This window comes from Podarcis vaucheri (assembly GCF_965113315.1).
Source record: "Podarcis vaucheri genome assembly, chromosome: 9".
Classification (NCBI taxonomy): domain Eukaryota; kingdom Metazoa; phylum Chordata; class Lepidosauria; order Squamata; family Lacertidae; genus Podarcis; species Podarcis vaucheri.
Window position 1 is genome coordinate 40,373,813 of NC_138767.1, and position 19,408 is coordinate 40,393,220.

The 19,408-nt window shown below is 39.7% G+C and overlaps 1 protein-coding gene across 2 annotated transcripts in view; it reads left to right on the forward strand.

The window, feature by feature from the left end:
* The window catches only part of FHIP1A (FHF complex subunit HOOK interacting protein 1A), an 87,247-nt gene that overhangs the window by 5,863 nt on the left and 61,976 nt on the right, over positions 1-19,408 (forward strand). The window contains exon 1 of one of the 2 annotated variants that reach the window (XM_082237608.1): positions 15,313-15,415. The exons of the other annotated variant lie outside the window; for it this stretch is intronic. The gene's annotated coding sequence lies outside the window, so the exon portion shown is untranslated. Of the gene's footprint in view, positions 1-15,312; positions 15,416-19,408 lie in introns of those variants that run through there. 2 annotated transcript variants of the gene reach the window in all.

A 19,408-nucleotide genomic window follows, 5' to 3' on the forward strand; every position in this document is an offset into this window, starting at 1 on the left:
AGTCTTGGGGTTGTAGCCAATTAGTACCCCTCTGCTGATGAAAGGCGCGTTGAACAGCAGAGCATCCCATCAGCTCTCCCGCTTTTTTATTCAAGTTGCTAAAACAAGTTTTTTCTTACTTGGTTACCTAGAAGCCATTCTTATTTGATACAGGCCCAGGTATGGGGAACTTTTGGTCCCTCTGATGTTGCAAGTCTCATCAGCCCCAGCCGGCATGGAAATGGTCAGGGATGATGGGACTTGTAGTCCAAGTACACAGTGTCTACTGGATTATCCTCATCTGCACATTGATTAACACTCTCAAAGGACAGTGGTTCCCAATTTTCCCCATCATTGGGCCTCTTGAAAGTTGATGAGGGTCTTGGTGGACCACTTAATGGTTTTTCTGCCTATTGTAGCAATTATAATGTGCTGTGCTCAGTGTTAGAAATTCGCCTGGAAGATTGGCAGGTCAAGATGATGGAGTATGTAGAGATGGCCAAGTTGATGGGGAAGATCCGGAATCAGCGTGACGAACTGTTTCAAAAGGACTGGAACAAATTTATATTTTATATGAAAGAAAATTGTAAACATTTGAAAATGTTTGTAGGCTTGAATTGAAATGTTTTGTAATGTAAATATAAGGAACTGATTTACCGATAATAAGGTGAAATATTATAATTTGACAAAGGGTAAATAAGTGCTTATAGAAATGCAAAGAATATGGAAAGTTATGTGGGAGAAGGAGAGAAGGAGGTCGATGCTCTTACATAGTAATATATTAAGTTATAGAATTATGTAATAAAATGTGAATATGATTTAGTGGGAAACTCAATAAAAATTACTAAAAAAAAAATTCACCAGGTGCATTTTGCATCTTGTGCTGGTCTAGTTGCAACAACATGGAGATTTTCGGATGCCAGTTTGACAACTGACATTTCCATGTGGCTGTTCCCTTCAGCTTTCTTAAGCAGGTAAACAGAAGAGCTAATTTATTGCATTTATATCCCACCTTTTTCCCCAATTAGTGCATGGTTCATCTCTCCCCCATAGTTAATCCCTACCATGACCTTGTGAGGTAAGTTAAGAGGCTGTGCTTGGCCCAAGGTCACCCAATGAGCTTCATGACTTGAATGGGGATATGAACCCTGATCTCTCAGGTCCTAGTCTGATACTCATCACCACTATACCACACTGGGTTCCTAGAGAACTTCTGCTGTGGGGCAGCTATATAAATTAAGTAGGTAAATAAATGGGGAAAGCAAAATTTTCCAGAATTTGTTTTATTCTGAATTTTTTATTTGATGTTTTAATGTGTTGTAAACTACCGTATTTTTCGCCCCATAAGACGCACCGGCCCATAAGACGCACCTAGATTTTGGGGGGGAAATAAAGGGGGAAAAAATTATTTCCCCCCCAGGTGCGCTGCGCTACACCAGGAGCTTGGGGCATGCGGAGCTCAGTGCGCCCCAAGCTTCTGCGTGCCGGCAAGGTCTCCGCTAGCGTGGGAGAGCCGGGCGCCTCTCCCAGGGCTAGCGGACCCCTGCGCTAATCCAGGAGCTTGGGGCGTGCTGAGCTCAGCGCACCCCAAGCTTCTGCGTGCCGGCAAGCAGTACGCTGCCGCCCCAAGCCTCGCGCACCCGGCAGGAGGTCCCACCGGGTGCGCGAGGTTTGGGGCGGCAGAGGACTGCTTGCGCGCACCTAGAAGCTTGAGGCGTGCTGAGCTCAGCGCGCCCCAAGCTTCTAGGTGCGCGCAAGCAGTCTGCTAGCCTTGGGAGAGCCGCGGGGCTACACCAGGAGTCTGTTGCCGCCCCAAGCCTCGCGCACCCGGTGGGACCTCCTGCCGGGCGCGCGAGGCTTGCAGGCATTCGCCCCATAAGACGCACCCCGATTTCCCCTTCATTTTTGGAGGGGGAAAAGTGCGTCTTATGGGGCGAAAAATACGGTACTTTGAAATTTTTTCTTTAAAATATAAATGGTATAGAAATGAAATGAATAGTAGTAGTAGTAGTAATAAAATGTTATTGCAAAAAAACCGTAATGCCTAGGCATTCCATTGTAGTGACCATAACCTAGGTTTAAGGTGCCGTTTGGTGATTAGTTTATATGTCTGAGTTACTAACATCAGTGTGGAACATAGGAAGCTACTTTATGCAGAGTCAAGCTATTGGTTTGACTGTCTAGTTCAGGGTTCTATACGCCGACTAGCAACAGCTTTCTAGGGTTTCAGGCAGTCTATCCTAACCCTACCTGGAGATGTGAGAATTGTGCCCAGGACCTTCTGCATGTAAAGCAGATCCCCTTTACCACTGAGTTTTGACCATCCCCAAGGGTGTAATATAAGAGAAAAGCAGCCATTTTGAAGGAAAGCCACCCAGAGTGGCTGGGGAAACCCAGCCAGATGGACTAGGTATATATATTATATTATATTATATTATATTATATTATATTATATTATATTATATTATATTATATTATATTATATTTATTATATTATTTGCTTTCAATCTGTAAATGGGAGAAAGCGCATGAGGTATTGTGCTTCAATACAAGGCAGTTGGCATTTCCCCTCCGCCCCCCGTGTTTCCTTGCCTTAAATTAGATTTGCAGGGGTGGGTGAAGATCTCATGAAACAAAACGCTGGGTTTTATAACTAGTTTGCTTTTAGTCAGTACAAAGTTCTTTCTCGTTTCAAAGCCCTTCGGGAAAGCACTCTGGGGAATTTTTGCCAACAAGATTAATAGGATTTACTCCAAACCATTAAAATAACAACAATCCACAGAAATATAGATTAATAGTCTGCTATGCTTTTTCAAAACTGTTGGGCGGTATAAAGGTCAAATAATTGTTAAATATAATGTGAGGAGTGAATGATAAATAATGCCACTAATACCATGAGACTTCTCTTTTTTGGGATGCAGGGGCTTGGATTCTGATTTTGTGCATGTTTAGGTAGAAACGGGTCCTTAGGTAAGGAAGTGGGTGGCGCTGTGGGTTAAAAAACAGAGCCTAGGACTTGCCAATCAGAAGGTCGGCGGTTCGAATCCCCGCGACGGGGTGAGCTCCCGTTGCTCGGTCCCGGCTCCTGCCAACCTAGCAGTTCGAAAGCACGTCAAAGTGCAAGTAGATAAATAGGTAGCGCTCCAGCGGGAAGGTAAACGGCATTTCCGTGCGCTGCTCTGGTTCTCCAGAAGCGGGCTAGTCATGCTGGCCACATGACCCAGAAGCTGTACGCCAGCTCCCTCGGCCAATAAAGCGAGATGAGCACCACAACCCCAGAGTCAGCCACGACTGGACCTAATGGTTAGGGGTCCCTTTACCTTTGCTAGGTAGAAGCAGGTCTTATTGACTTCAGTAGGATTTACTCCAGAATGTGTGTGTGTATAATTTTATCCCAGTAGAGCAATCTTATGACCCTGCTAAGATGCTTGATCCTTTAGAGTGCGTTGTTGTTGTTATTATATTATATTTCCAAAGTTTTAGGAGGCATAATATTGACATTAATACATTATCATTTAAAATGGGGAATTGTAAAGGAGCTCTTACTGTCTGGAGTAAGACAGACCTATCCTTCTCCATCTGATACAACTGGGGAATTGCATTGTCATCTGCTAAAATATAGGTGAATAAAGATGACACATACTTGAATGTAGAAAGGTTTTCAGCTGAATACAGTGGAAACCTGGTTCTCAAACGGCTTAGTTATGAACAAATCGGCTCCTGAACACCGCAAACCCGAAAGTAAGTGTTTTCAAATGTTTTTCAGAAGCCAAATGTCCAACACAGCTTCCACTTGAGTGCAGGAAGCTCCTGCAGCCAATCGGAAGCTGCACCTTGGTTTTCAAACATTTCGGAAGTCTAACGGACTTCTGGAATGGATTACCGTACGTTCAAGAACCAAGGTACATTTAAAATATGAATCTCAGAATTGTTCAGTATACTGATATTAGTTATACATTCAACACTTTCCACCCAATATCTTTTAAAATTCTGTCTTTAGTAGGTGCAAGATGGGAGTTTTGTGAAGACTGTATAAATTTTTACACCACAGGGCAAATAAAACACAGCAACAGCTTGATTTCTGCCTTGTTATGAAGAATAAACATGAGGGTATAAGGTTGTTTAACCTCTGTTCTCACTTAAATTTCTTGTAATTACTTCAGGCCTAATGGGAATACTATCACATGCAGTTACTGGACCTAAACAACAACCTCTCATTATACACAGCTATCAAGTGTTGATGATATTTGCCTGCTAATAACATTAAGGGTGGTTTGTGCCTTAACAGGGATTATTTTTTTAAAGTGAATTTACTTAATGAAACAGAACTGATAGTACACTTGGTCCATATATGCACAACTTGGCTCATGAGATAAATATAGTGCCATATCTCACTTTATTGTGCATAGTTTTATTGCGCATCATAGATAGTACTTTTTTTTTACAAATTGAAGCACTGGAGGAGCTGCTGGTGCTGGTGGTGGATTGGAGACGAGGCTACAGGAGCCTGCCCAGCTGCTCCTTATGGGGATGCAGGTGTCTGATCAGTCAGCAGCTACCAACATCAAGGCAGTACCCTCCATCAGCCAGAAGATTACAACTTGCTGAAGGCTTAGATGATGGTTCACATTTTTTTAGCATTAAAAGTACGTGATGTTATTGCGCACTTAATAGACTACAGTGTAGTATAAACATAACTTTTATATGTACTGGGAAACCAGAAAATGTGTGTGACTTGCATTTTGCGATATTGTGGTGGTCTGGAACTTGAACCCACAGTATCTCCAAGATTATGCCTGTACTTCTGTTCTGTACACAGCTGAACACATTTCAGCTCTCTCTGTGTATGCAGTGAAATGTTTTATTTACCTTCTTTGTTTGGAGGCAGTTTGAGGATGTTAGTTTCTGCTATTGCACACATCCTCCTGCCTAGCTTAAAAATGTGGAGAAGTCTGTGAAAACGACAACAAAAGTTCACTTGAGATGTTGCTTATTAAATATGATTTATAGAGATTTGTCAGTTGTGTCTCAGCGCTGCAGCTGGAATACTAGACAAGCATACCATCTAAATAGCCAGTTATACGTATCCCACATACAAGAGAGGACTGGACGATTACTGACTCATTTAATGAAGATAGAGACATGCAGAATTTCCAGCTAGCAATATTCTGAGTCATTCCACCAAGTTTCATTTTAGTACATAGCACACAGGGAAGGCACTTTAAAACACGCCTTCATTATTTGAGTTTGTGGTATGTTAACTGTCAATACAAAGTCTTAAGATGCTTACGGAAGTGATAAATATATGTTCAGAGGTTTGGCTCTTTAAAATATGAAATATTTACAGTGCATTCCTGTGTGTGTCAACGCAGACAGAAGCCTTAAGGGACTGGCTGCCAAGTAAATTTCTATATACTGTATTTACAGGGTTGAATTCCCTCTGTAACTAAACATGGTGAATTTTGGATACTTCTAGAAATTTAGATAGTCATTTGAAAGTTATGAAGAATATTTGCATGTTACCTACAGTATATAAAAAAATAGTTTGTTTTTGATACATTTAGAAATAGTTTGGAACTTCACTGGTTGAATCCATAGCCGTAAAATTCAGCCTTTCCTCAATTGAAATTGTGATTTCTTTGTATCAAATGGGTATTGAGGGGAAAGTGATTAAAATGTAATTTAATACTGTACAAGACTAGTGTAATTATATTATGTATGCATCACTTATCAGTGCTTACATAAACTTGTGAGAATGTAGCCTACTATTCATAACCAGTAAATGGTTCTAAAAGGGTTTTTTTTAATGAGTTAACACTAATCTAAATTTATTGAGTTAAATATATGACATCATAGCATATGTCAGTTTGTACACTGTTCACTTAGCACAATATCATGTATTAAATTAGCACAATGTTTTATTATAAATGCGACATTAAAGAAATAGGACTCCCTGATTTGTGAATTTATATGGCTTATGTCTCACAGGACTGTATTAAAGTTCAAGTGGTGGCCATTTTAGGTGCGTCCACCAATGTGTGGGTCCTTTTGGACCTGGAAGAGGGACGAATGGGGGCGTAACCGGCTTTTGGGTGCTCTGCTGACATCTAAAGGGGTGTAATGCACTCCGCTAATATGTGAGGGCGCCAGGAACAGAATCCCCACACAAAATGGTCGCTGCCGGTATATATGAATAAGTGGTTATGATGTAGAAAATATTCTTCCCACTGAGCTGATGGACAAAAACTGTAAAGATACTCATATTAAGTCAAATTTTAATTTATGATAGGAGCATAATGAAGCTAATACACAGTAAGGCAGCATGCTGGATTTGATTCAGTTGGTGACTTGGCATCTCTCATGATGATTGTACATAGAAAACAGTGGCTTTATTCCATTGGGCAATATCCAGCATCACACTGGTGGATGCTGTGAAATTCGCTGCTTCTCCCCCCCCCCCCATCCCCCTGCAACCTTGAGTTTCTCCTTCCATTCTGCAAGCAGTCTGACAGCACTGGAAGTCACCTAAGTGTGTGTAACTTCAAATATACAGCACCTAAAGTTGTGAAGTCACGTACGCTTGGTTTTCTGGAGAAGGATAATGGTGAGGGAATTGATTAATGCCTCTAGTTATAATAATTGAGCTGCTTTTTTACATACCTGTTTAAATCCTTCATTTGCAACAATGTGGAAAGTGTCACCAGGCAAAGTGAACCAAAAATGTTATTTCAAAACTGTTATCAAAGATAATGTGCATTGTGTCAAAAAGCTGCTGCTCTGACATTGGATTAAAAAAAGCAGTGCTTCCCTATATGCTGCCAGGACAAGTGTGCAGCCAAGAGGGAATAAGTACATTCCTGACCTTTGGCTTGGATCCAATTTCAAGTTCCTCCTTTCTCACCTCTCTTGTCTCATGAGACATTTACAATTGTTAAGTCATTTGGCCTAAAGTCAGAAGCCTTTGATTTTTCAGAAGGTCATAGTGGAGTGCTTTTAGACTTGGGTTGCTAATGTGCTAAATTAAAATGACTTATGTGATTCTGTGTAGATATAGCCTTTATTTTTGAATAACCTTTTTATTGGGTTTTATGAGCAAGGATCATATGAGTAATAAATGATGCAAATAAACAGACCAAATCTTCTCATGTCGTTTGTATAGCACAAAAATAGCACAATAAATTTGCAGTAATATCTAAAACGTATGGTTCAAATGAAGATAATAATTTAAATTTAGATCAATCAGTTTGAGTCAAATGCTGATGGGGGGATTGTTCCTTTTTTTTGGAATACTGGCACACATTATAAAATTAAACCACACTGGAGTAAAGCCATCTTTCTTGATCCATCCATGTCTCCACCATAGTTTATTTGTTGATCTCTCAAGGAATGCTGTTTCCCAAACTGTTTTGTGCCAATTGTTTATTGTTGTGCCAGAAAGGTCTTTCCAGTGTCTGCTTATGGTGTGTCACACTGCTTGTAATAAATGGCTTATTAATTCTACACTGTGTAAATCTAGGTTGTTGTCTTGAAATATTTTTGATAAAGCTAATTATGGTTTGACTTCCAGTTGTTTCACTATTTCTTGGAATTACAAATTCCAGAAAGGCTGGAGTTTTGTACATTCCTGCCACATGTGGAGATGTGTGCTGGGTCTGGAACAGCCCCTTCAGCAATGTGGTGAGGCACCAAGGTGGTTCATGGCTAGCTTCCTAGGGGTACCACCTATATATGAGTATTAGGGTTAATTTTCAATTGCTGAAGGGTTTTTTTTGTCCAAAGTCTGTTCCATTGATCTGGGTCATGTTCATAGCCAAAACCTCATTCAAGTTGATGTATAGGGTTGAGTGAACTCTCTTATGCACTGAGTATAATTTTATAGATTGCGAATACAGTGGTACCTCGGGTTAAGTACTTAATTCGTTCCGGAGGTCTGTTCTTAACCTGAAACTGTTCTTAACCTGAAGCACCACTTTAGCTAATGGGGCCTCCCGCTGCGGCCGTGCTGCTAGGGCACGATTTCTGTTCTCATCCTGAAGCAAAGTTCTTAACCTGAGGTACTATTTCTGGGTTAGCGAAGTCTGTAACCTATAGCGTCTGTAACCTGAAGCGTATGTAACCCGAGGTACCACTGTATTATACCTGGGCCTTGGACTTGTCCATATTACAAATGTTTCAGATGGGCTAGTAACATTGTGGCTGCCTTACTGGTAATTAGGTTAGCCAAAAAAAAAAGTAAAAAAGTGTGGATTTGATGGAGTTATAGCCAAGAGATTTGTAAGTTTCCTAGTTTAGTCCACATTTCTTGGTCTAATAGTGGTGTATTTCTGTTATAAAAGTAACATAACTAGTATAGATCTTTTGCCTTCCATCCAGCCACATAAATTTGTCATAAAGTTTTGTTTGCTGAACAGCCTCAGCAAAGCCCCGCTTTGCCTCCGGCTTGTGAGGAGACCCTTCCCGGAGCTTGAAGAAGACTGTAGTCAAGCCTTTCTTTAATAAAAGTGGTTTCTTGCTCAGGAGAAAAAAGGGACGATATCATCCTGCTTCTGTGGTTCATCCAAGCAAAGGCATACCAGCTTGTCTGTGAAGGGAACTGTGGACTAAATCAATAATACGTGCAGGCACAAATATATTTCAAGAAGTGTGGCCTGCCGGTAGAATTCTGCAATAGAATAGCCAATAGGGACAATAAGGGAAGTGAATATCGGTTCGAGTCTAGTTTCAGTTTTTGCTTAGAATGTTCAAGAAAAACCAGTTCTGTTATTCAGTGTATTTCACACAATGCTGTGTGTGAAATAAGATTGCCTTCAGAATAGTTTAGGCAGATTTTCATTGTAAATGTATGACCACGTTTTTATTTTAAAAAATGTTAAAATAAATAGCTGCCTTGTTATGATATGAATTCGATTTTCTAGAATCTTTTCCAACAGTTTCTAGAAACTGTTTTTGGTATGTGTGGTTGGAATGGCAACTTCAATATATCCTGTGGATGAAAAGTTATATTGGAACACGACTTTTGCTGCAAATCTCCTTTAAAAATGAAACAGATCAACATGTGCTTCAAAAATTATAAATCTTTGGTAACCTGAATCTGTGAATATGGAGCCGTCTCTCTAGCTTTTCTGTGCAGTAACGAAAGCTGCTTTTCCACCCCCCAGAAGCTAGAGCATAAGATAAGTTTAGGACAAAACTGTAACTTACTATAATAAGATGTTGGTTGGCATCTACAATGTTTACAACATTGTAGGTTGGTTCTTGAGACGGCCTCCAAAGATAATAGCTCAAACCTGATGTCGGCTGTAATGTTGTAATCATTCTTACTGAATTAGAGTGATTGCACTGAGTAACCAAAGTAACCTCTAGGTGCTTTTGTATAGGTTGATTAAGACATGTGCTTCATAAGCATTTACATCCTTTGATGTTTGATAGCTATTGAACAGGTACCATCTTACTGGATGGGGACTGAAAGATTAAAATAATTATAACAGAGTGTGTAAAAAAGGAAGTGTGGCCGGTACAGAGAAAGAAATCTGATTTTTGCAGCTAGTTGGCAAGGAGGTGTAATGCAGGTATTTCAAGGGCATGTTATGGCTTTGAGGGACCTGATTCTGTCTTAATGACTAGAGTTGTCTAGGTGATTCCTGCTGAACCTAGAGTTTCCCACCATGCTGACAAGCAGTGCTGGATTTATGTATAAGCAAAACAAGCAATAGCTTAGGGCCCCACTCTCTTGGGGGCCCCCCAAAAATGAAAGAAAACACACACCTGGATGTACATTTCCAAAATATAAGATAAAAACAAAATAAAACCTACATACAGCAACAGTGTTTTGTGTGGAGTAGGCTCCCATGATGTAAGTAATGGGCTCCGCCTGCTAGCCTGCTCCCTAAAATATCACTGGTTTGCTCATTTCTATATACAGTGGTACCTTGGTTCTCAAACTTAATCTGTTCCGGAAGTCTGTTCCAAAATCAAAGTGTTCCGAAACAGTGACAATTTGTTGTTGACAAAGGACATATAAAGGGCCCCATTACTTTAAGTAGCTTAGGGTCTCATCAAACCTAAATCTGGCCCTGCTGACAAGTTAGGAACATGAACCAATATGAACATGAAGATGCTAAGATATATCCACAAACCTTTGTTTGCTTTGCTCAGTTGGCAATCATGTGAGAGCTCGTTTGTGCTTCAGCAGAGTTTTTTCTAAAAAATCCCACCCACCTACCCAATAGGAGAGGACAAATCTGTTTAATTAAAATATTGCCATGCAATTTGCTACTGAGCTCTATAGGTGGGTTTTCTTTGGGGGGGGGGGAATGAATTGAACTGTTTTGTGGAAAGTATTACTATTTAAAGTAGGTTAGTGTGGGTAGTGTAATTTGGAATGAAAAATTACAGCTTTTGCTGGAAATTTTTCTCATGCCCTAGAGCAATGGTTCCCAAACTTTCCTCTCCACAGGCCACTGGAAAATTGCTAAGGATTTTAGCAAACCACTAAATGAAGGTAGCAATTGTATCGCTCTGTGCTAGACGCTGTATTATTTTAGATGTCTTTTTATAGCTTCTTTTATTTATTTTATGGTATTGCAATTTAAATTCTAAACTGCAGTACAATAAAATACAATACATAATTTGAATTCCACAAAACTCAAATGGTATAATACAATATAAGAAATAAAAAACCAGTGAAATACAATAAGATCAATATGAATATTAAATGCATTGGATGCTCTGTCTCACATTGTCAGCCACAAATTCACAGACACACCATGGACCACCTGAATGAAGCTCATGGATCACAGTAGTTTGGGAACCTCATGTTAATTTTTTGTCTCAGTACACTACAGATATTCAACCTGAAATATTTGAGTGAGGGAAAGTTAAAAACATCCTTAATGTGGTGTTAGGTAGAATCTTTTTGCTAGAAGACTGCTTGTAAATATTTAAAGACATTAGCATTTACTTCCTTGACATTGTTTACTTTGAAGAAGAAAAAAAACCTCAGCAACTGAAAACTGTTGACATACTAATAAATGTTTAGTAACCAAAGAACTGTGCATGATATGCAACTCACATACTGGTTAGGATTAATCACCTGAAAAATTAATTACAACTTTGAAACTGCTAAGCTTGGCTAATATTGTATTTGCAACTGACATTCATTTAATCATTGCTACTAATGAATGTATGAAAAGAAAATTCTGCAGCAGAATAAAGCACTGGAGATTATATGTTTTAGCAAATTTTCAATGGAAAATTGTATGCATTACATCACTGCTGTTTGTCTCTGATAGCAATTACTTCCCTGGTGAGCGAAGAAGTAGAAAACAGGTACTCTGCTAGTGCAAGTAGCTAGACTATTTGGCCTGAGTGTGGAAATTAATGTTCAAATTCCCACTTCCCCAAGAAGCTCATTGTGTCTGTCGCCTTGGGCGTGTTGCTATCTGTCAACCTAATGTACTTCAGAAAGTTGCTGTGAGATAAAATGGGAACCCCATGTATGGTGCCTTGACTTTCTTGTTAAGAAAGGACAAGATAAACTATCATGGCCTCCTTTCCTATCTGTCTTGTGCTGCCACAGCTATTACAGGTACACATCCTATCTCTTTAAAGATTGGACCGCCAGTGTAAGTTGTTCAGTGCTTCAGTTCCTGCTTGGAAAAGCCATGCCACTAAATTGCACATGTGGCTTTTCCTTTTCCTGTTTGCTGAAAATGGCAAGCAAAAGCAGGTTGAATGCAATGTGTTGTATTTCTTTTAATGGGGAGTAGCTCTTAGGATACTGAGTTGTAGTCTGTTCTTCATCTGTTCCTATTATTATTATTACAGTGGTACCTCAGGTTACATACGCTTCAGGTTACATGCGCTTCAGGTTACACACTCTGCTAACCCAGAAATAGTGCTTCAGGTTAAGAACTTTGCTTTAGGATGAGAACAGAAATCGTGCTCTGGAAGCGTGGCAGCAGCAGGAGGCCCCATTAGCTAAAGTGGTGCTTCAGGTTAAGAACATTTTCAGGTTAAGTACGGACCTCCGGAACAAATTAAGTACTTAACCCGAGGTACCACTGTATTTATATACTGCCCTTCATAATAAGATTTCAGGGCAGTTCACAGAAAAAATACAGGATAAAAACAAGTAAAGAATTAAAACAAAATATGTAGCAAAACAATGACCCCTCCCTTCCCACAGACACGTTTAAAAGGCTGTGGAATATTAATTAGTCAGAGGCCTGAAGAAGATGGTTGTCTCCTGGCGCCTAAAAATATATAATGAAGGCGTCTCTCTCTCTCTCTCTCTCTCTCTCTCTCTGTGTGTGTGTGTGTGTATATAATCAGAAGCAAGTCCTTCGATGCCTTTCTGGCTGTTCTTGTGGGACATCAGAGAACAATGAAGCAGGGGTTTAACCATATTTTTCTGGTTTGGATATAATGGAAAACTGGTTTAACAAGCCAGAATATAAACACCAAAGCTGATTGTTTGAAGGAAGGAGTATGCACATGTTGAGACCTATCTGTATCTTTTCTGTCCAGTAATGAAAGCTAATTTTCATTATGCACTTACACAGCTAAAGAGAACATGACTCTTTCTGCCTACCTTCTGCTAAAATGGGCAAGGAAAGAGAGGAGGAAATGTGCAGACACACAGCTCCCCCCTCTCAATATTATTATTTTGACTTATTAATACAAAGAACAGCAATTAACATTCAACCATTCCATCACCACCCAAGTATCAATTTATTATAGTAAACTTTTAAGTCCTTTCAGTTTTTAAACAAATATATCATTCACAAGTTTCTATGTGCTGTTGGACTCTTGTAATCATGTTCTATTGATGTTTCATATGTAGTAAAACTATGCCACATTGATTTTAAAAAGTTGTGTCTTGTTTTTGACCCGATAAAGCAAACCAAAGTTATTTTATTTCATAGGACATTCTTGTTTACAAACATTGACAAGGCATACATGATTTCCCTTTCTAAATTAATATAAAGAAATAGGTATTTGGTTGCAGGCAGATTTAAGTGTTCCTGGAACAGTGTTGTTCAAATTTTTTTAAAAACCATTGCGTTTAACTTGTTTTTAATGCAAATCAATTTTTTCTCTACCTTGATTTAGATGTAAGGATTGGTGGAGTGAATAAAGAAAGCACATATGCAAGGTCGAATGAGGGCTTCTAACCCATGTGCAAAACCAAATCCAGATTTTGTTGCTTGGATGATCTTGGCATGAGGCCACATGATGCTTTGTATTAGATTTCAGTTTAGTTAGGCCTGTTGGCATAACACAAAGCTATGTAGCTGCACCATTATTTTCTAGAGTTAGTGGCATGGAAGGCATTTGCCTTTTCAGTTGCTTACAAATGTAATTGGTGGAATTTATGTGAAATGGCAAAGTTGCCAGAATAGCCCAACAACCTAATCAATCATGTTTCTCATACAACTTCTAAATCAGCCTTTCCCAACTTGGTACATTCCAGCTGTTTTGGGCTGTTCTGCGCTGGCTGGGTCTGATAGGAGTTAGTACCCTCCATCTGTCTTAGACCAAAAGTTGGGCAAGATTGTTCTAGAATCTAGGTAATATTGTTTTGGAAACTGATACCTTCCCAGTTTTTATGCAAAGCATGTTGATAAAAACCTGTACATGGAAATGTCTGTTTATGAGATATGCCTTATGTTTCTGACTCACACATGGGAAAAATTGAGATGAATGGGTAGACTTGTAGACTTGATGTGTAGTTAATTTGCTCCTTCTTTCTATGCCATTTTAAAAATTAATTTATCTTCAAGCCTGACATATTTATGCTATATATATCTGTGGCATCACAATAATGATAATTTTGTCTCATTCAAGTTTCTGGTATATTTTTTATTTGTCTTACCTTGAAAATGGAAAAGTGTGGATTGTGTGTCCGTTTGATTCTAATGTTTTTGGCTACTATAAAGTTATATTATTCATGATTATACTATAGCAAATCTATTTTCCGTAGGGAGCTACAGATCTGGAATTACGGATTTCATAGGCAGATTTTTGTCTTAAAAGAAACTTAATGAGTGATCAATTTAGGCATTGGGTCAGGTAGGAGGATATATGGGCCAGAAAGCCTTTTATTTCCTTTGTGTTTTTTAAGGTCAAATTCTTTTATAAATTGAGTTGCAAATGAACACTGTATATCTGGTAGAAATGAAAGATGAATTGATATAATTAAAGAGAGGGTGTTCTAAGAGCTTCTGCTAAATGAATTCTCAAAGAAGAGCTGCGGTTTCCTGAAGTGAAAAATTAACAAGAGAGTGCTCTTTGCATTTTAATGGTGCATAGTACGGTAGAATTGTTAGCTGAAGCCAAAGGCAAGCGCTCCAATATTTTGAAGGTGGGAATGGAGGTGCCTGTACTTTGGTTTTCAATTCTGTCTGTTGTAAGATACTGAAACAATACATGAGAATATAAGTAGTTAAATATTCTAGATTGCTTGTATTTTTGGAGCATTCTGCATGCTGGTGTTTCTATGTTTCAGCAGTATCTCTACATCTCTTCAAGTCCTCTGTTTTATTCTGCAGAGACAAATAGTATGGGAACTTTAACCAATTAATTTCTGAGTAATAAGCAGTGCTTTGGATCCTGACCTGAGCATAGCTGTCTAGTGTCCCTTATTCCAGTGCCATGTCCCACTGCTGTCCCTTATTGATGGATGTCCCTTAAATGATGTCCCTTAAATTTCAAAGGAAGCAGCTCCTCTCCCTCCCTCCCTGCCGGCCAGGGAGGAGGGAGGCTCCAACTGTGTTGCTTGGCTGTGTTGCTCACCCAATAAGAAGTCTAAGAACGACTGGGGGGTGGAGCTTGCATGCCCTTTTGTGGCTAGTTAACGCAAGCTGAGGGGGTTTTTGAATGCTGGACGCCATTTTGTTGAACGTGCTGCTGCAAACTTTCAGTGCAAAGCCAGGCCGGGGAGCCATCTTAAGTTGTGGTGCATGTGATTCAGATTCTATTTAGTTGAACCTCTGGTTACAAAGTTGGTTGGACAGTATTCTCAAAGCTACCAGCATGAGTTTGACCAGACTGCAGGAGGACAGGAAGACTGGAGTGCCTGGAACAAGTGAGGCTGCAAGTCCCTTATTTTGGCTGCTGGTCCCTTATTTTCAAATCTGTAAGTTGACAGCTATGGACCTGAGAATAGCATTAATGGGTTTTTTTTACTATTTTCTGTGGAGAAATGCTGTCAAATAACTGTCCATCAAATATGATATATATGATGGATAAGCATGTCATATGTTTTTCTTTCACTGTTCTTATGACTTGTTCCGTTTTTCTGATTTGCAAGTTGGGTATTGTCTAAGGAAGGAGAACCAACATGCTGTACAAACCCAGAATTTTAAAGAAGGATCAAGGAATAAACAGTTTAGTGTTTGCATAGGAATTGGAAGGAGAATGATGTAAGGCAGAGGTAACTAATGATGATTACTGTTTTCCCAATCAATCTCTTTTGGGCATATTGCTGTTAATGGCTCACCATCTGAATCATAAATGTATGTATGCAAATCCTTTAAGGCTCATGGGTGATGCTCAAGCTACTTACAAACACAGGACCAATATAGAAAAGGATTAAAGATTTATCATATGTTGTTATTGGTCTTTATTGGCATAAGTTTAAACAATAAAATCATAGAAAGTCATCCAAATACATTGATAATCCAAACACTAGATAGCCACCATTGAATAAATCAGGCAACTTTAGCTTTAGATACCCTGAAACAATCTTGGTAGTTTCAGGAGTATCATCCCTCAACAAATATTGGATTACAGATTCTTTGTGAATCGATATTTTAAGCTGTAAAGGAGTCACTAGGAGATTTCTGTGAAGGTGTCGAGAAGAGGGCAATCCAAAATTATGTGATGTATTGTATCTGGTGTTTTCTTATTACAGGAGCAGAATCTGTTCTGGAAGGGGATTTTTTTTAAAACCTTCTGAACAAAACAGATGAAGGGAATGCATATAGACGAGCTAACATAAAGGCTCAGTGATACAATGGAGTATCTAAATTGTAAAAGTAATTACCGTATATACTTGTGCATAAGCCGACTTTTTCAGCACATTTTGTATACTCGAGTGAGGTGAGGGTCCCACTTATCCAGGGTCAGCAAACTTTTTTGGGAGGGGGCCGGTTGACCATTCCCCAGACTGCGTGGCAGGCTGGACTGTGTGTGTGTGTGTGCGTGCATACACACACACGCACTGGAGGGGGCTTCTCTTCCCCCCCTCCCCCCAGCCAACCTATGGTGCGAGAGGTGGCGGCAGCGGGACCAGTGGCTGGTCCCACCTGCGCCGCCCGCCTCTCATAAGGGCAGGCACAGGAGATGCGGTTGGGAGAGGCGCTGTGCTGCGCTGTGCCTCTCCCAAACACGGCTCCTATGCCTGCTTTTACGAGCGGCAGAGGCGGGCAGCGGCGGAGGAGATGGGATGAGCGGCCTGAAAGCGGTTCTTCTTTTCTCCTGCACGCCGGCCGCCTCTGTGTTGTCTGTGCCGTACTGGGCAAGAACCTGCCCGCTTCTGTGTGCTGGTACCTGGGGCGCACCGCATCCCTGTCAAATGAATGTCGGATGCGGCCGCTGTTCTTCTCCAGAGCTGTGACCAATGACGTAGACGGTACAGTCTTACCTGTGCTTGGTTACGCCCCCTTGCTCCGCCCAAGCATTGCTGAATACAAGTACCGGTATATCTCTGGTCTTGGATATACAGTACGTTTATTTGCAGTACTCAGTCTGCTATATTTTATATTTTATTTTCTTATTAACCCCTATCTAGACCCAGTGTTGACTATGCTTGCATAGAGCAGCCTGTGTTAGGGCTCTGGAATTACAGTGGTACCTTGGTTCTCAAACACCTTGGTATTCAAACAACTTGGAACCCAAGCACTGCAAACCTAGAAGTAAGTGTTGCGGTTTGCTAGCTTTTTTTGGAAGCCAAACATGCTCTGTTTTGAGTGTTACGCTTCTGATTTGAGTGCCACATTTCCATTTTAAGTGCCACTCTTCTGTTTTGAGTATTACGTTGAGGTCTCTGTTTTTGCTATTTATTTTGTATTTTTTGCTTCTGCGGTTTTTTTGTTTTGTTTTGGTTACTGTGTGGAACCCAGTTCAGCTACTGATTGGTTGATTGTGTGACTGCAGTACATTGTTTATTGCTTTCATTTTATGGATCAATTGTCTCATTAGATAGTAAAATTCATGTTAAATTGCTGTTTTAGGGTTTTTTTAAAAGTCTGGAACAGATTAATCTATTTTGCATTACTTTCTATGGGAAAGTGTGCCTTGGTTTTGGAACACTTTGGTTTTGGAACAGACTTCTGGAACGGATTAAGTTTGAGAACTAAGGTACCACCATACTTATTGAAGGCTGCTTTAGAAATTAATTAAATAAACAAATATAAATGCTAAGTATTATTTCTAAGAATGAAATCCTCCCCCCCCCCAGAACTAACATTTAAGGCCTTTGCTGAGATATACAGAATAATTGTTAAAATTTGGACCCTACTGTTTGCATTCTACAGGCAGTGTCTCAGAGCTTGCTGCTAAATGATATAGATGACAACAAAAACTGGCTGTGGAACAGGGCTATAAAATTATGCATTGGATAGTTCAGTATGTGCTTCTGCTATACTACTGGCACAGGACAATATATTTTGTTTTCCAAAAGCAAAGCAGTTAGATTGGTGAGATTTAAACCATCTGCACACTAGATTAAATTGTCCAAGGATTATGGGAATATTTGCAGACGTGCTGTAAAAGCTATGAAGTAGAACAGATTATTCTGTACATAGCAAAGAGAAAAATCTATTATATAAAGGAATTTGGGTGTAAAGTCTTCTGATGAAGTTGATTTAGTGAGTCAGATGTCCATATGCTTTTCCTGTCAGAGAGAATTCTTGATTGAAATTTGTAGTATGTGTTGTTTTGTTTTTAGAATACACAGATCAGCAGTTTTCAATTATAATCTGATATCTAGTTCAATGGCTCATGCTACTATATGCAGTAATATACAATGAGGCTTTGTGCTCTCCTTTTGACATTTATGAAACAACCTGCTGCTGGTTGAATGCTGCTTTGATCTGTGCATGATATCCTAGATACAGATGAAAATGTTGTTTGGCTGGATCAGATGTTTTGCATGGGAAAATGAGAAGAGCAGATGAAGAAGTGCTAAGCTGTTGATAATTTCCTTATTCCAAATTCACAAAAGTATCATCAGATGAACTCCTACTTGGTGTTCTGTCTATTCCTGCTCCTTATGGATGACAGCTGTTAAAAGAAATTGAAACTGAAACTTTTCAAAAATGTCACTGGTTATGAAACTGAACAATGCTGTAAGCAACATTTCATTTTAAATGATAAAAGTATGCTGTCAGTAAAAATAATGTAGTCTTGAAAAACATGTCCTTTTACGACTTCTAAGTATTTAGTAATCAGTCAGTTTGAAACTTAACGCTTCCTGCCTCTTCCAGAAAATTCCTGTTCCTTGTAGATCCAAGTGGTATTTTGATTCTGATGTTGTTTAACATTAATTTAGACAGCATGGAAGAGATGTTGGCTCTGTTGAGAGATGTTACAATCCAGAAGCTCATTCTGGAGCACTTACTGTATATTTTGATCACATATTTTGTACTTGCAGTCAGGATGGCTAAAGTGTAGTTGAAAGCTGTTCCCTCTCTTCCCAGTTCCTGACACTGAGTTTTCGTATATTCAACTTTTCAGTTTTTGAGCACTCTTGTGATCAAATTTTCCACGAATTGTAAAGATAAAATTGTATCAACTTTTTATGAGCAAATCTTGTTGATGCCTTCCAGCAAATTGTCACAGAGCTCAGGCCCTATTTGGTAATTTCTACCACATGACCCGGAAGCTGTACGCTGGCTCCCTCGGCCACTAAAGCGAGATGAGCGCTGCAACCCCAGAGTCGGCCACGACTGGACCTAATGGTCAGGGGTCCCTTTACCTTTTATTCCATCACCACCCAAGTATCAATTTATTATAGTAAACTTTTACGTCTGGACTGGACCTGATGGTTGGGGTCTCTTTACCTTTACCTATGCATTCCAGAAGCGACTTAGTCATGCTAGCCACATGACCTGGAAGCTGTATGTCAGCTCCCTCGGCCAATAAAGCGAGATGAGCGCCGCAACCCCAGAGTCGGCCACGACTGGACCTAATAGTCAGGGGTTCTAACACTTCAGAGTTGCTCACAAAAGTGAAAAATGAAGAAGAGACGATAATGTGATCAATAGCACTTCCTCCATGTTTTTTCATGCAAGTCTTAGGCATGAACTGGGTTTGGGGTAGAGAGAGAAAAAATTGTTAGACCTAGGCCAGTAGCTATCAATTTCAGCTCCTTATCTGAAAAATACAAGTATTAATTAGTGAAACAAAGAAGGTAAGGCTTGTA